An 18426-nucleotide genomic window follows, 5' to 3' on the forward strand; every position below is an offset into this window, starting at 1 on the left:
CGATCTATCTATATATTCTCTCAAGCTTGCTGTTACCCTGCTGAATTTATCGCTCTTACTCAAGAATCAAAAAGCTCACACTTATCTGATTTATTTGTAGCATTTGAGGCTATCTTTCGAGCTTACAAGCACAAACTATTTTATTGTTTATTTGATCTTAACTAGATCAGTTGTGCTAAGTTCAGTCGAAGAACTGTGAGATATTTAGTAAATTAAGAGTTCCAGTTTTGGCAGTGTTAAGTCTAAACTGAAGTGGGTCTGTACAAGTTTTGTATCGATCAAAGTCTTTTAGTGCATATCCTATCCTTGTGATAGAAGGGGTGACGTAGGAGTTATTTCAATCTCCGAACATCCATAAATCTTTGTGTGTTACTACTTCAGTTATTTATTCTATCTTTCAGTGAGTTTATTTCAGCAACTGTTATCAGTTAAACTGATTGTCATTGACTGACAAGATTCCTTGTTTCAGTTTGTCACAGAACTGATGAAAGGGATCGATTAAGGTGTTCAAATGCGCAACGGAAGTTCAAAACTTTTCTAGGGCATAAAACCAAAATTTTGAGTAAAAATTTGAACACCTTTGTACTAGTGTGTAACATATACTAAAACACCAAAATGTCATACATAGGGTGTTAAGAAATTATACCTATCAACCTCTTGAGGTTGATGATGGCTCCAACTAAAGTGTAAAGACCTTAGCTCTTGTATGGCAAGACCTTCTACAAGCTTCCTCCTTTCCTTGAAATCGAGCCCACCACCAACTAGGAAGATTCCCTCATATTTTGCACTAGAAAAATATGAGGATTTTTCTTTGAGAAGAGAATTGTTTCTCCAACTATTGAAGAAAAAAAATTGGGAGAAAAATGAGACTCAAATTTCAGCCATAGGGGTGGGAGGAGAGAAGGGAGACTTTTCTTGGTGCTTGAAAAAGTGATTGTGTGTCCCAAAGGCATGCCATGCCTTGGATGTGGAAAAAGTTGTCTCCCAACCCTTCACTTCCCTTGCATGCTTTCCTATTTGGGCTTGTAACAATTACAAGGCCCATGGACTTTAATTTAATTGTCTCAAACATATTTGAGCCCAATTAAACCTTACTTGATATTACTCAAGTCACTAGTTGAATAATTATTTTACTATTGAGCTCTACAAGACCCAATATGATTTAATTAATTCAACACTTGAATTAATTTAATTATTTGGAACTCTACTAGGCCCACTAGTGTTTAATTAATTCAACACTTGAATTAATTTAATTTAGTCCATAATAATATTTATGAAAATCACAATTTTCAAATACATTATTTATTTGGCCAACTTTTAATTTAGGAACACTTCCTCAAATTAAAAGTTACATTCTCCTTATAGAAGTCATACTTCTATTTTTCCTTACGCTTATAAACTCCTTTATAAGCCGTTCAACACATTGAACTATTTTACTTCTCAACGGGATCTAGAAAGCTAGCACTTGTGTGGCCCTCAATGGTTCATTGATACAACTAGCCGTGGGTTCACATCTCCATGTGATTCGGACTAAACATGTCCTTATACGAGCATACCCCAATTGCTCCATTCTTACTTATCAACCCCTTGATAACAAGAACGTCAGAACTCAAGTCTGATAGTACCCAACCAATCATGTTAAACGCCTAGCAGCATCGCTTACATGATTCCCTAGGTATCAAATGATAGTGCCTGCAAGAACCATTCAATTATGGTTAGCGTACAGTACGGTCCCTTCAACTCATATATCCCGACCGATTCGACAACCATTGGTTTATCGAGAGTTGTCAATGAATCGATACTATGTGTCATGTCGTAGTTGCATCGATGGTGTAATCTATGAAACCCCTTTCATAATCACCACCATACTCTGATCAGAGATTTCAACCTACATATACATGAGAACACATAGGATATCCATACCCGAAGGTAAGCGGTGAATCCCCGACTACAATGCATCGACTCCTATATGTTTCGACAGAACACCCAACCTTGCCACCTGATGACCCAATGAGAGTCGGTAAACAAGTCAAAGTGTAATTCTAGCACATAGAGTCTCAATGTTGTCCCAGGTCATAAGGACTAATGGTGTACAACCATAAACTAGGACTTTTCCACTCGATAAGTGAGAACCACTTGGAAAGTCCTTTATGGAGGGTTGTTCAGTGCACTCTACCAGGAGCACCTATCTGCATGCTCGGACATCACAATGTCCCCTACCAATGAAACATGGTACTCACATCGCAGATACTAGTATCGAACTCGAGCGGCCTATATCCTTCTTAGCGGCGGCTGAATCGACTAGGAACTGTTTAGAATATACAGTATTACAAATATGAGTTTCATGATACTCATCATATGAGCATCTCATATTCTTTCTACTATTTGTATATTCAAGGGCTTTATCTATGCAACTAGCATGGTATACAGATAAAGAAGTGCCAAAATGATAAATTCAAATATTATTAAAATAAAGATTGTTTATACATAGAGTTTCATTGTGAACACTCGGCCAACACTTGGCTCGACGGGCACCTACTCTAACAACTGACACTTCATTCGAAAAGATTCTAAAATCATGAGTGTTTATTCAACCCCCCTTCTAAACACTTCTCAACCAATCAACCGATCCTAACAATCATGGACCTCTGTCATATAGCGGCTGTCACGTGGAATGAAAGTGAGCAGATGTTACAGACAAAATGAGATATTTTATTGGTTGGGCCCTTCCCGAGAGATAAGAGACGACGAAAGAGTGCTAGTGGTGCAAGTGAAGCTTCAGTGAGTGGAGCACAGCCGCAGCCCGCCTCACAAGCACCACAGGTACTGGGAGGCCACAATTCGCGCATGAGCGTCTCGATGATTTGGAGCGCGTGATGAAGAGACAATGGCGTATTACTCAAGGGCATATGTACTATGTGCATGACTTTACCCGTGTGCTTGCACAGCGTTTTCCTGCGTCCAGCGCCTCCGACGAACAATTTCTGCCTCCTCCAGCTTTTTCACACCGATCTATCGAAGATGATGATGAGTATAATTCTGATGAAGATGATGAGATTGATGATCTGGATGATGAAGAGGTTGAGTTGTCAGGAGAGGATAGCGAGCCCTAATGCTCGCTGCACGAGGTACGTGATCCTTTGTTTTCTTGGTATATTATTGTACATTAGGGACAATGCACGTAGTTAAGTTTGGGGGGATGATTATTTATCTCCTGCATAGTAGTTAAATTGTTTTAATTTCGTATGGAGTTTAGTCAAGTCTTTTTGAGTTTTACGTCTAGTTTTAAAAAATAAAAATAAAATAAAATAAAATAAAATAAAAATCGAGTCAGATTGTAGAAGATTCAAGTATTGGGCCTATGATGAGAAATATTTTCGAATTAAAATAGGTCAATATGTGAGTATAATTTCTCTGAGTTCACATTTTTGTACACGATGACATGATTGTTGACCCATCATTGTTAGGAAACATTAACTCACTTGGGACACTAAAATGATGATCGAGAACTAAAACATTAGCGAGAATCACATGAAGCTAAGTAAAAGGTTTGTGTATACAGAGATGACCTAGGCATTGTTTTGAATTACTTTGGGCCTATTTCCTTTGATTATCATTTACAGTCCTTTGTGCCTAATTGAAAAATGAAGTGTGTAGTTGAGTTGTTATTGCATGATACCATTTACTTGTTGAGATGCATGATCATTCTGTATCGGTTGATTGTGTAATGTTAGTTGTCTAGAACTTAACCTCACACTCCTCGAGGCGAAATACGGGTAAAGTGTGACATTGAATGATTTAGGCAATTCTTAAAAGCAGTTTGAGCCTTTCAAGAGTACCTAATGCATCATAAATATCTCTAGTGTTCCATTTTGACCTTACTAAAAATCAAGTGGAATGTGTCAATGACATACAATTAGCTCACACTTGTATATGTTCTATATCCCACAACAACTACCAAATGAAGCTTATACACTTACTGTACAATCTAACTTTGAGAGAAATAAGTTAATCGGTGTAGAAAGGATTTATTTACTCCTTGAAAAGAAAAAGAAAAAATATATATATAAAGGAGTTGGGAAAGAAACAAAAGAAGAAAAATAATGAAAAGAACGAATCAAGATGTGGGAAAAAAAAAGGGAAAATGAGGATGTGAATGATGAGAAAACAATAAGTAGATGGTGAATTACATGAGAGTGAAAATGATGAAATTCAAATATTTCTCTCAAATTTTGATTTCCATATATTTTATTGTAGCCGTGAGCCGAGTCCTGCCGTTATAAGCCTGCAAGATCTAATAACATTATCACAATTACCCAATATACTAGTGGAGATGAGTTGTGAGAATTAAGCATATGGAGGCTTGAGAAACATAGTTAGTGTTGGAAACTTAATTTCGAAAGTTTGACAAACCGAGCGTATAAATATTGAACAAACTGATCAAGAAGACTGAAAAGAACTGATCTAAAAATACGCAAACTATTGGATGCCTAACTAAAGATTAGTGCGCATATAAGGCAACTGAACTAAGCTAACTAAACTATGTAGTGGACTGGATGATCAGTTTTACTACAATCAGTTGAGAGCTATCAGCTAATTCCATCGGCTGTTTCAAACTCATAAAATAGTTTGACACGTCATCAGTTAAGGAATGAAACTATCAACCGACAACTGTACAAAGGCAGACTGCAAGATGTAGTGGGAACGCCGCATTTCAGCATTGCTACAGTGTAGGAATGTCAGAAGGACATTGACGTGGCAAACAACAGATAGATAGATTCAAACATATTCATTGTTACCGCTGGAAGCAAAGCCTATAAATAGTCGAGAAGAGCAGCTGAGAATATAACGAACAAAACTACCAAGTTGTTATTCTGCTGAAATCTCCACACAAGCTTTCTGTTCATATTCAAAAGCTCATACTTAGCATATACATTTATAGCATTCAAGGCTATACATTGAGCTTACAAGTACAAACACTTATCGTTGTAATATTTGATCTTCTAGAGATCAGTTGTGCTGAGTAGTTTCAGATCAGTTGAGAACTGATAAACTGTATTGAAACTAAGAGTTTCAGTTTGCCATTGTTAAGTCCAAAACTGAAGGGGGTCTATACAAGTTTTGTATGAATCAAAGTCTTTTAGTGAATTTCCTATCTTCTAGATAGAAAGGGTGACATAGGAGTGATTGAAATCTCCGAACATCCATAAATCTCGTGTCTCTTAATTTAAGTTTTATTCTATCTGCCAGTCAATTGATTTCCGCACTTTCATTAGTTAACTCATTGACATAACAAGATTCTTGAGTTTAATTTATCACTAAACTAACTCATTATTCAAAAATATGGTAAAATTGTCAAGTGTTTATTTAACCCCCCTTCTAAACACTCTTTCACCTACCAACTGATCCTATCAAGTGGTATCAGAGCAGTTGAATCTTGTTCCAGAACATTCCTACCTACAAAATCTGATTACTATGTCTTCCTTCAACAAAATTCCAATGTTCTCAAGAGAAGAGTTCGATGACTGGAAGATTAGGATGCAGGCTCATCTAGCTGAACAAGATGATGACATGTGGTATGTCATTATTAATGGACCCATGAGAATACTGAAAGCAAATACTGATGTTGCCATAACTAATGGCGCACCACACCATATTGAAAAGCCAAGAGAAGAATGGACAGTAGAGGACAAAATAAAAGCCAACTTGGACAATGTGGCTAAAGATATCTTCTACAAAATGCTGGATAAATCACTTTCAGCAAAAATAAAGATGTTCAAGACTGCAAAAGAAATCTGGAAAAAGTTGACTCAGCTCTGCGAAGGCAATGAGCAAACCAAAGAGAATAAACTTTCAGTTTCTATTCAAAAATTCGATAATATTAAAATGAAGATTGGAGAATCTATGCACGAATATGATGAGATAATCATCATAATAATAAACGAATTGAATGCACTTGGAAATGTGTATTCAAATAAAGAAATAGCGGTGAAGGTAGTCAGATGTCTTCCCAAGGAATGGGATGTTAAGAAAATGGCTATGAGAGAATCAAAGGACCTGAATAAGGTCGAATTACATGATCTATTTACTGATCTGAAGACATATGAGTTCTAGTTGCAAATGTGAGAATGAGAACCTTACACACCAGCTACAACAGCTCTTAGTGCTGTCAAACTGAAACCAACTGGTTCAGTTGAGAAAACTGCTGATCAGTTAAGCAATGACGCAATGTCATTATTTGTCAAAAAAATTGGAAGATTCATGAGAAAAAATCAAGGCTCCTTTCAAAGACAATATCAGAGGAATAACACCAAGGAAGAACCAAATGCTTGCTAAAACTGTGGCAAATCTGGACACTTCATTGATGTACGTCCTAAGCCAAAGAAAGATAGTCGAGTGTCAGCTGAAAAGGGAAAGAAATCACATTAGCACAGGAGAAAAACCAAAGATGATAAGAAATCATTCAGAAACAAATATGAAGTTCTTCTAGCTTAGGAAAGTAAATCCAAATGGGCTAAATCCGACAGCGATGAATCAGAACCTGAGAGCTTGAGCAGCTCCAGCGATGATGAGGAAGTCAAGTGTCTGATGGCTGATGACACAAAACTAGAATCAACCAGTGAACATGTATTCGATTTTATTTCAACTGACTTTTCACGTGATGAACTTATTTCCACATTACATGACATGGTCAACGAGTATCATAAGCTTGCTATCTCAGTTGAGAAGGCCAAAGCGAAGCAAACTGAGCCCAATAACGATAAAACTGAAACAGATAAATCAATTAAAATGTTGAGTTTTAAACGGGAGATTGCTGAGCTGAATGCTGAAAGAAGAAAGAATTAATCTATGATTCAGCAGTTAACGCTTGATAATTCAAAGCAAACTGAGCTTATTCAAGCATGGAATAAATCATCATTTGCACTAGCTGAAATGCAAGATATGCAAAAATCAGTTACCGATAAAACTGGTTTAGGATTTAAAAATCATGATGAAACTTCTACCAGTGATACTCAACCAAAACTGAATATAGGCAAAGGAAAATATATTCACTTTGTCAAATCAGTTATGGTACAAGAACAATCTGAGCCAAGTAGACCAGTTGAAGAGCCTATTGAAAATAAGAACAAGGCTAAAAGGTATGGAATTGGTTATAGCCCTAAAACTTCAACTGATTTGTGTAGCTGGGCACCTAAAAATTCATCAATAAACACCTGATTTCTCCAAATGGCTATTCCAATTATCATAATTGTAAACCAGTTTAGAAAAGATATCGGCTGAACAACCAGTTGAACAAGGCTAAAGCACATATTGCCTCATCGTCACACAACACACCAAGCACACACAAGCTGAGAAAAATCATTTGGAACACAGCAACTGGAAAATCAATCAGCTGGTCCAAGTCTGTGTTCCTAAAGGACTAATCAGTTTAGGATCCAAATAGATATGACTACCAAAATTATTCATTGTTTGTGATTGCAGGTGACAGGTACAAACAAAGAATCAATCTGGTATCTGGACAGTGGATGCTCGCGACACATGATATGGAATGCAAATTTGATATCCCAACTGATCAAATACACTGGTCCAAACATCAGTTTTGGAGACAACTCTAAAGGTAAAACTGTGGATAAGGGTAAGCTTATCCATGGTAACTTTACTATCAAATATGTCTTATTAGTTATGAATTTGAAGTATAACTTGATTAGCATCAGTTAGTTATGCGACAACAATTTCTCAGTTCAGTTCAACATACACACTTGCTCAGTTAGAAACTCAACTGATGAGATCATTTTAACTGGCAATCGTTGTGGAAATACTTACAAAGTCAGTTGGACTGATCAACCTAATGCAGCAGTTTGTTTTATATCTTGGAAATCTTCTAAGAACTGGTTATGACATAAAAGGTTGAACCACCTAAACTTTAAGTCTATTGCTTATCTGAATAACCATGATCTTGTAACTAGTTTGCCCAAAATAGATTTTTCAAAGGATAAAATTTTTTCAGCATGTCAGTTTGGTAAGCAAGTAAGATCTTCATTTAAAAACAAGAGGAGTAAATCATCCTCTAGATGCTTAGAACTGCTGCATATGGATCTTTTTTGTCATATACCAGTCATGAATTTAGGGAGAATGAAATACACCTTGATAATCGTTGATGATTTTTCAAGATTTACTTGGGTTATCTTTTAATTCTAAATATCAAACTGCTGCACAACTGATTAAACTTTTCAAAAGATTATTAAATGAAAATCAGTTGGTATTGATAGAATAAGATCTGATCGATAGACTGAATTCATCAATCAAAATCTTTCGCAATTTTTAGAAATACTGGGATCAAGCATGAGCTCTCACCAGCTAGAACATCTCAGCAAAATGGTGTAGCTGAGAGAAGAAATCAAACCCTTAAAGAACCTGTTAGAACAATGCTTGTTGATTATGGTATTTCTCATATGTTTTGGACAGAAGCAGTAAACACTACGTGTTACAATCGGAACAGATCGATGATTAATAAAAATCATTTGAAAACACCATATGAGATCTGGCATGGACGTAAAAGTGTGGTTTCTTATATCAAAATATTCGGCTGCAGATGTTTTATTCTCGATAATGGAAAAAATCATTTAAAAGTTTTTGATGCTAAATCTGCAGAGGGAATATTTCTTGGTTATTCATCAGTTAGTAAAGCTTATCGAGTATTTAACAAATGCACTTTGAATGTCGAAGAGTCAATTCATGTGGTATGAATATGTACTAACTGTCAAGCCAACTGATCCAGTTAAGCTAGTTGATCGCTTTACAGATATAAGTTTTGAGGATGATAATGAAGAAGAAAATCAAATCAATCAAAATCTTTCAAACACCAGACCAGAAGTTCTGGATCAATCAGTTAAACACGAAATTGTTCCTGATAATCAGTTGGTAGAGCAAAATGATAATATTCAAATACCAACTGAAGCAACAGCAACTGAAAATGAAGAGAACATTCAGTTGCCAACTGAAACATTTTCTGATATCGATGCAACAAATGCTGAATACATATGGAAGAAATCATATCCACCAGAATTGGTAATAGGTAACACATCTGATCCGGTAAGAACTCGAAATCAAATGAATAATTTATTTATTCATTCAAATTTTGTTTCCCAACTGGAACCAAAGAAAATTGATGAAGCACTTGCCGATCCTAACTGGATATTTATGCAAGAGGAGCTAAATCAGTTTACCCATAACAATGTCTGGAATTTAGTTCCAAGACCAGTTTCTAAAACTTTTATAGGTGCGAAATGGGTGTACATAAACAAACTGAACGAAGATGGTTCAGTTGTACGCAATAAAGCTAGGCTTGTAGCAAAAGGATACAGACAAGAAGAAAGAATAGATTACGACGAGGCATATGCACCAGTTGCAAGACTGGAAGCAATCAGAATATTCCTTGCTTATGCTTCATTCAAAAATTTTAAAATCTACCAAATGGACGTGAAGAGTGCATTTCTGAATGGTCAGTTGCAGAAAGAAGTATATGTTGAACAACCACCAGGTGTTGTTATACACTCTCTTCCTGATCATGTTTATCATTTGAACAAAGCTCTATATAGTGTTAAACAAGCTCCAAGAGCTTGGTATGAACACTTTCAAAATTCCTAACTGATCATGATTTTACTGTTGGATCAGTTGATAAAACTCTGTTCAAATTTTCAAAAAATGATCATATTTTACTTGTGCAAATATACGTTGATTATATTATTTTTGGGTCAACTAACCCCAAATTATGTGAGAAATTTGCCAAGTTAATGCAGGAAAAATTTGAGATGAGTATGATGGGTGAACTGACATTCTTTCTCTGTCTGCAAGTGAAACAACTGGAAACTGGTACTTTTATCATACACGAAGGAATTGCTCAAGAAATTTGGCATGAAAACATGTTCAGCTGCAAATACTCCCATGAGTTCTTCAATTAAATTAGATCATGATCAAGGGGGAATATCAGTTGAGACGGCACTCTACAGAGGTCTAATAGGTTCTTTATTATACCTAACTGCTAGTTGTTCTGATATTGTATTTGTTGTTTGTATGTGTGCCAGATTTCAGGCAAATTCTAAGCAATCTCACTTTTTAGTTGCCAAACGTATATTGAAATATCTTAAAGGCACAAAAAATTTGGGCTTATGGTATGCTAAGGACTCGTCGTTCAATTTAGTTGGCTATTCAGATGCAGATTATGCAGGATGTAAGCTTGACCGTAAAAGCACCAGTGGATCATGTCAGTTTCTAGGAGACAGACTTATTTCATGGTTCAGTAAGAAGCAAACATCCATAGCAACTTCCACAACTGAATCAGAATATCTTGCTGCTGGATGCTGCTGTGCTCAACTGCTCTGGGTTCAGCAACAACTGAAAGACTATAGAGTCATTGCAAAAGAATCACCAATCTTTTGTAACAACACAAGCACAATTGTGATTACATATAATCCAATTCTTCACTCAAGGACAAAGCATATCGATGTCAGACATCATTTCATCAGAGATCATGCTCTAAATAAGGAAATCAGGCTGGAATACATACCAACTGATCAACAAGCAGCTGACATCTTCACCAAACCATTATCCGAGACTAAGTTTTCTCATTTTCGCAATATTTTTGGTTTAATTGATCTGTCTTAATTATATTTGTTTTATTGCTGATATGTTAGTTATTGGTAATTTTTGTTAAGTTAATCAATTTTCAGTTAGTCAACTGATATCAGTTAGTATGAAGAAAAGAAACAGTAATGAATCAAAACATCAAATTTATTGATAATATCTTTCACATATTACACGAGTTATTTTCCTATCATTGGCTTCTAGCCATAGGGACATTCAATTAGACAAATCATTACAGGAAATTCTTCTGTAGCTCTCCGAAATGACAATCTTTTCCAGAACTCTCTGCTCCTTCAATAGCATCAACTCTAAAAGACCTTCATAAGTGGCAAGATCTGAAGTATGGATAACATTGATACGCCTTTTATACTTGATCTCAGTTGCCCTCTGTTTATCAGTAGCAACTAACCCATCTCGCTGAATGCTCTGGAGGTCATGTATTTTAGTCCAAGTGGACATGACTTTTTCCAAGACAAGATCCTCGATAGCTCCTTTCAAACTCTCCAAACGACGAAGTGTTGCTGGAGAAAGAGGGTTGTTGGAATTGCTTGCTCTATCCATATGTCCTTAATTGCTATTGTTATTATCTAATGATAGTGATATTATTTATAGACAGACCCGTATTGAAGAAGTAGAAGAAGACGAAGAGACATCAGTTAACAGAATGCACTTAACTGATTCAGACTGAGTTTCTTCTACCCTCTTTTATTAATATGCATTTATTAATGGAGAATGTCGAAATTAAATGGTTAATTGATAAGACAATAATCATTTGGTCTTCAACTGAACCGACTCAGTTTCAACTGATCACTCAGTTACTGCCCTAACTGATCTTATCCAATAAGTTAACTGATTATTCGATAAGTATTACATATTAAGTGATGTGGCTGCTAAGATCATGCATTTAATTAATGTCATTCATGAATAATAATTTGAAACGTGGCCCCACGTGGTTCATTAGACTTCTGTTCACATTTTCACCACACATACACACGATTTTATCTTGGACTGACACGTGTCCAAAAATTTGAACAGTCACAAACATTAGAAATTGAACCCGCTTCATTTCAATTTCTTTACATGCATTACAACTCTCAGAGAAAATCCAATACACAGAGCTTTTTCTCCCAGATATTCAAACTATCAGCAATAGAAAATCAAGTCCCTGCATACAATTTCAACGCAATGGCTATTGACTTTGATTCAGTTCTGACTGTCAAGGACGAAGCTATCAAGGACGTTTGTCTCACACTTGAAGCGGCTGGACTGAAGAACTTTCTGGGATTATCGTCTCAAGAAATATATCATAAAGAGATTCAGGATCTTTATGCTAATGGCTTCATCTCTGCTGACGGCAAAATCACTACAACCGTCAACAGTCAACTGCTGATCATTGATGAAGACTCCTTTAGAAATCTCTTTCAACTGCCGTATGATGTCTTGGCCAATATCTTTGAAGTTAAGACGTCTGATGTAGAGGAGATGCAGACGCTCTTATCTGCTGATGGACGGAAAATCAAGGTTTCTGATCCTAAGAAAGAATTGAAGTCAGAAATTCAGTTACTGGCTGACATTGTGGCCAAAGGACTACTCCACAAAGCAGGCTCATTTGCCGCTATCACCTTGAAAAAGTTCCAAGTTATGACTGCTATTATGGCTGGACGAAGACTGAAATGGTCAGCCATTATCTTTTCGATCCTCAAGAATATGCTTCAATCATCCAAACAGTCCAAGGGATTTGTTGTACCACTCAGCTACTTGTTGAAAAACAACGGTTTGGCGGGTGACTCTTCTAAGAATTCATCCAAGTTCAAAATTTTCAATGCTAAGAGTGTTCTGCTACCAAAAATCAAGCTGGACATGTCACCCAAGCAGTTTATTAAAGTGAAGAAGGAGATTAGGACGCATGAAGCTCCCAAATCAGTCAAGAAAGTCAAGAAGATAGCTCCGAAAAAGACAATAAAAAATAAACTGATTGTCAGTGAGGTTGATTCAGAGAGAACTTCATCTCCTAAAATAACGAAGAAACCAGAAGTATCAAAACCAAACCAGCAGTTGTTTTGGAAACAATCCCACCTGAGAGATTGACACTGACTGGAGCTGAACAGCCAATCAGCGCCATACCTTTGAGGGTAGTTCCGGTCGAGTCTTCAACTGAAGGTCAGTCACCATCTCCAGCTGATCCATCTAAAAAGATTATCACCAAATCTGGTGATAAGCAAAAACCAGCATGAGTCAAAGCTCCATTGATCAGCATCACTGCTCCAACTACGCTACCATTTTCCAGACCAAAAGGAGTAGTCATCGGGGAGAAATTTGATTCAACTGAATCAGGACTGAGTATCTCTCATGTCCTAACTGACCCAAAAGGAAAGGGCCCTGATGATTGAAGATTCCCGACCGAAAAATGCAATTCAAACTCATATCAACCTGATATGGAAAGAGGTCAATGAGTTTTCTGAATCAAAGCTCAAGACTTACAATGAATGGGTCAGATTCAGAACTGAAGTTCTTACGAAGCAACTACTAAAGAAAGCAGTTTTGAAGAAATTTGTTGCTTTGGAAACTGTAGTATTGAAGGTAGTCAAATTTACCTCAATTGTTCAAGCAATGGAAAGGAAGACATAATTCTTTGATCTGGTGCGTGAAAAAACTTGCTCAACTGATCGCTCAGCTCCGCCAAAATTATGATCCAACCAGTCCCACTGCTTTCAATGACAAAGCAGTTCATGATTAACTGGACACGAATCTAAGATCACTACAGATGAAGATCAAGAGTTGGGAAATAGATCAAGAGTTGATTATTCCAAAAAATGCTCAAATTACTTCATCTGAAGAGCAACCTAAACCATTATTTCATTAACCAGAACCATCCCAGGAACCACTTATTGAATCAATTGAGCCAGCAACTGCTTCTTCCTTAAAGGATTCTCAACCATCACTTTCAGTTTCTCAATCTTCTACTGCAGATCTTAAGCTCTACACTGATGCTGAGTTATCATTGGCGAACATAGACGAAGTCATACAATCAGTCGCCACTGATATCCAGCTGAATATTCTAACTACAGAAGCTGCTGAAGAATCGAGCGTAACTGAACAACCAGCCTCAAAGGCTATTTTGCAAGAAACTGAAGAACCAATTCAGTCGGCTGCCACGACTGAACAAGCAGTTCTACTTGAAACTGAAGTGGCTCAGTTGCACCAGGAACCAACTGAAGAGCCAACTACAATATCAGTTGATCGCCCAACTGAAGAGGCAACTACAATATCAACTGATAAACAAATTGACGAGCCCTCCAGCTCATCTGCTGCTCAGATTCTCACTTCTCATCCGGAACTACAACAGGAAGAAATACCACAAGATGAATCAAAAATGGTTACTGTTGCCACTACAAGAAAAACGCTTAACGAAAACTGATAAAATCCGTTGTCGTAGGCATTGTTACAACTGTTGTAATTGGAAGTGTTGTTAAAAGTACGTTCTACGACAACAATTTTAAACGTTGTGGTAGCTCTAATTAATTGTCGCTAATTAGCGACATATTATGTCTAAACCGTCGCTAAGTTTAACGACTGTTTTGACTAAACTGTCGCTAATTAGTGTCGGTTTAAGTAATATTGTCGCTAAAATTAGGAAGGGTTTGTTCTACACCGTCGCTAATTAGCGTCCGTTTTTCACTACGCCGTCGCTAATTAACGACGGTTTAGAAAAACATCGTCGCTACTTAGCAATGGTTTAGTCATAATACGTCGTTAATTTTTTAAGTAAAATAAAAAAATTACTTTTATAATTTAATAAATTTAACAAAAAAACTTACTATCTTTCTAAGCTAATAAAATTTGTAATCATAATTAACACTTAGAAATTAACAAAAATTGGAGCGAAAAACTTACATAAATCGAAACAAAAATCGTACAAGAGAGGAAAATGTATTGTAGATGGGGAAGGTGTGGAGGAAAATGGAAACAAAAATGCGAGTATTTATACACAATTTGCGATGGTTTTTTACTAAACCGTCGCTAAACCCGACAATTAGGCAAAATCTGTCGCTATTAGCGACGGTTAATAAAAAACTGTCGCTATTGGCGACGGTTTTTGTATAAACCGTCGCTGTTGTTGACGGTTTTTGTTAAACCGTCGCTAAGTTAAAAATTATGACGGTTTACTAAAACCGTCGCAATCTAAATTAGTGACGGTTAGCCACGGTTTTTGTTTAAACTGTCGCTATTTTAACAACGGTTCACTAAAACTGTTGTCGTTTCTCCAAGAAAACACGCTAATCCACAACAGTTCTCTAAAACCGTTGTCGTTTGTCCAAAAACCACGCTAATCCACAACGGTTTTAGAAAACCGTTGTCGTTTGTCCCAAAAAACACGTTAATAGACAACGGTTTATAGAAAACCGTTGTCTTTTATCGTGTTTTTGGGACCGTTGTCTTGGGCTTCTTTTTAACAACGGTTTTAACTAAAACTGTTGTTAAAAGTAAAAGACAACGGTTTTTCAAAAAAATCGTTGTCTTTTGAATGTGGTTGAAGACATATTTTGTTGCGACTGAATCAAATGATAGAGCCTTGGTAATCTTTAATCAAGAAGACAAGGAGCAGGAACATGAATCCTCTGAAGCTTTGTCTCCTAATATACCAACGGCCACTGAATCCACGATCAAAGAAATTCAGTCCAACCTTCACGATGTGATCTCACCCATTTATGACATCAAATCAACTCAACTGCTGCACACCTTAAAGATTGATTTTATAAAGGAAAATACTTTCAAGAGTTTACAACAAGTCACGAATGATATCACTTCACTGTTTCTCCAAATAGATCAGTTAAAGAAGGACGGAGTGATGATTCAAGCTCATTTCCAAGCTCAAGAAGTGTTCACAAACCGCATGGATTTTCTCCAGAACATGGTCACAATGAGAATGGATGAGTTGCAAGAACATATAGTGCACGCCTTATCAAATGTCACTTTGGAAGTTCGAGCTTTATCCAGTAGGGTTGATAAGTTTGACAAAAAAATGGGAAGAAGAAAAAGAAGAAGATCAGCAGACGCAATCCAAGAAGAGACCGAGACAACTGACTGATCAAGGACCAGCTGAGAAAATAGCAAAGAAATAAAAGATCAGTTAGAAGACAGTCTCTATATTCTTATTCAGTTGAAGAGTTTGGCAGATTTTGAAGAATTTTTTTTAGTCAGCAGAAAATTCTTTTCTTCTTTCACATTTTGTACGAATCTATACATTGAAAGAGTTTATTAATAAAAGATTATTTTATCTACAAAATATTCAGCTTTATAAGTTCACTTTTTCTAAAGTTTTGTCAAACACCAAAAAGGGAGAAATTGTTGGAAACTTAATTTCAGAAGTTTGACAAACCGAGCATATAAAGATTGAACAAACTGATCAAGAAGACTGAAAAGAACTGATCTAAAAATACGCAAATTATTGGATGTTTAACTGAAGATTAGTGCGCAGATAAGGAAACTGAACTAAGCTAACTAAACTATGCAGTGGACTGGATGATCGGTTGGAACTGATCAGTTTTACTACAATCAGTTGAGAGCTATCAGCTAATTCAATCGACTGTGTCAAATTAATAAAATAGTTTGACACGTCATCAGTTAAGGAATGTAACTATCAATCGACAATTGTACAAAGGCAGACTGCAACATGTAGTGGAAACGCCACATTTCAGCAATGGTACAGTGTACGATTGTCAGAAGGACATTGATGTGGAAAACAATGGATAGAAATATTCAAAAGTATTCATTATTACCGTTGGAAGTAAAGTCTATAAATAGCCGAGAAGAGCAGCTGAGAATATAACGGACAAAACTACCAAGTTGTTATTATGCTGAAACCTTCACACAAGCTTTCTGTTCATATTCAAAAGATTTCAAAAGCTCACACTTAGCATATACATTCATAACATTCAAGGCTATACATTAAGCTTACAAGCACAGACACTTACCGTTGTAATATTTGATCTTATAGAGATCAATTGTGCTGAGTAGTTTCAGATCAATTGAGAAATTATAAACTGTATTGAAACTAAGAGTTTCGTTTGACATTGTTAAGTCCAAAACTGAAAGGGGGTATGTACAAGTTTGGTATTGATCAAAGTTTTTTATTGAATTTTCTATCTTCTAGATTGAAGGGGTGACGTAGGAGTAATTGAAATCTCCGAACATCTATAAATCTTGTATCTCTTAATTTAAGTTTTATTCTATCTGTCAGTCAGTTTATTTCTGCACTTTCATTAGTTAACTGATTGACATTGACATAACAAGATTCCCGACTTCAGTTTATCACTAAACTAACTCATTATCGAAAAGGTGGTAAAATTTTCAAGTGTTTATTCAACCTCCTTCTAAATACTCTTTCACCTACCAACTGATCCTATCAGTTAGCAATTGCAAACAATGATTAATAGATCTACACACTTCGCATGAGTTTGAATTACCCTTGGGATAATTTTTTTGAATGTCCATTTGACCTAACATGAACCAAGGAAGTTCTTTGTGATCAGTATGTGTATATATTAAGCTTAGGGGAAAGTGCTTGAAGCTAAAGTTAAAGGGATCTTGAGTTAGTGAAGTGAACAGGTTTGTGAGTGAATCTTATCGATCGAGTAGGTAGGAAAGAATGGCACGAGACACACATACTCATGAATGCAAGATTTATTATGCATATGTTTGACTAAAAAGTTTATTCTTTGAGGCCAATGTTACTTGTTGATTCCACAACCAAGAGTCTTCTTTAATTACTTTACTTTGTGATTATTTTGTTTAGTTGAGTTCTATTTTGCTCGGGACTAGCAAAAGTCAATTTGAGGGGTTTGATATGTGCAAGAATTGCACTTAATTTATATGATAATCCATTTAAATTATGTTAGTTTCGGACAAAATTATGCTTGGTATTTGTTGTTTTTGTGTCGTGCAAGAGGTAAACAATTATCGGATGAAAGATCATGATTAGAGGAGTTTTTTATGATGAAATGTTGATGGACTAGCCCTGCAGCACCAAGGAAAAAGTGCCGCATCGCTAAGGATTACGGGAGAGAAAGAAGAGCTGCAGCGTTACAACTCAGCGCCGCAGGGCCATGGTTTCCGAAGCATGTCGCGCCTAGGAGATCCACATTGCTAGCGCCACAACGCTAAGATTGGGAGCTGACTATGATTTATGGGTGCCTAGGCGCCACTTGACTAGCGCCGCGACGCTAATGTCTGCGTGGAATATGAAATAACTTTTCAATTTTAGATGATGATGTAGTTTCGTTGACACGATAATTTTGACTTTGTTGTTTATATGAATGAATTCATGTTATTTTAGTTGTGTTTTCTATTTTTTACTGATTTTAATTTATTGACCATAAATTGACTGTTATCATATTAATTCAACAACTTGGGAGAGGGATTTTAATTATGGATCATTAGAGACACATCATAATGTTTATATTGTTCAAAAGGCGTATAACTTTTGCGGGGCTTAAGTAAGATCATCGTTTGCATATATCATTTGAACTTAGATTTTTATTAGGAATGTTTGAACAAAAGTTTTAATGATACACTTTATTCGTCACTTGGAAAATGAGGAATGAAATAACTAAATGTTCTTGGCTATTAAATGAATGAAATTCATGAATATAAATTCAACCGAGAACAGTTATCATGGAAATGAAATGAAATCATTCCTCTAAATATTTCTCTCATTGATATTTGCTGAATTCGATGATTCGACTAATATTTATTTTCAATTAATTTTCTTTAAGTAGACTA

Source organism: Primulina tabacum, chromosome 15, assembly GCF_025594145.1.
Source record: "Primulina tabacum isolate GXHZ01 chromosome 15, ASM2559414v2, whole genome shotgun sequence".
NCBI lineage: Eukaryota > Viridiplantae > Streptophyta > Magnoliopsida > Lamiales > Gesneriaceae > Primulina > Primulina tabacum.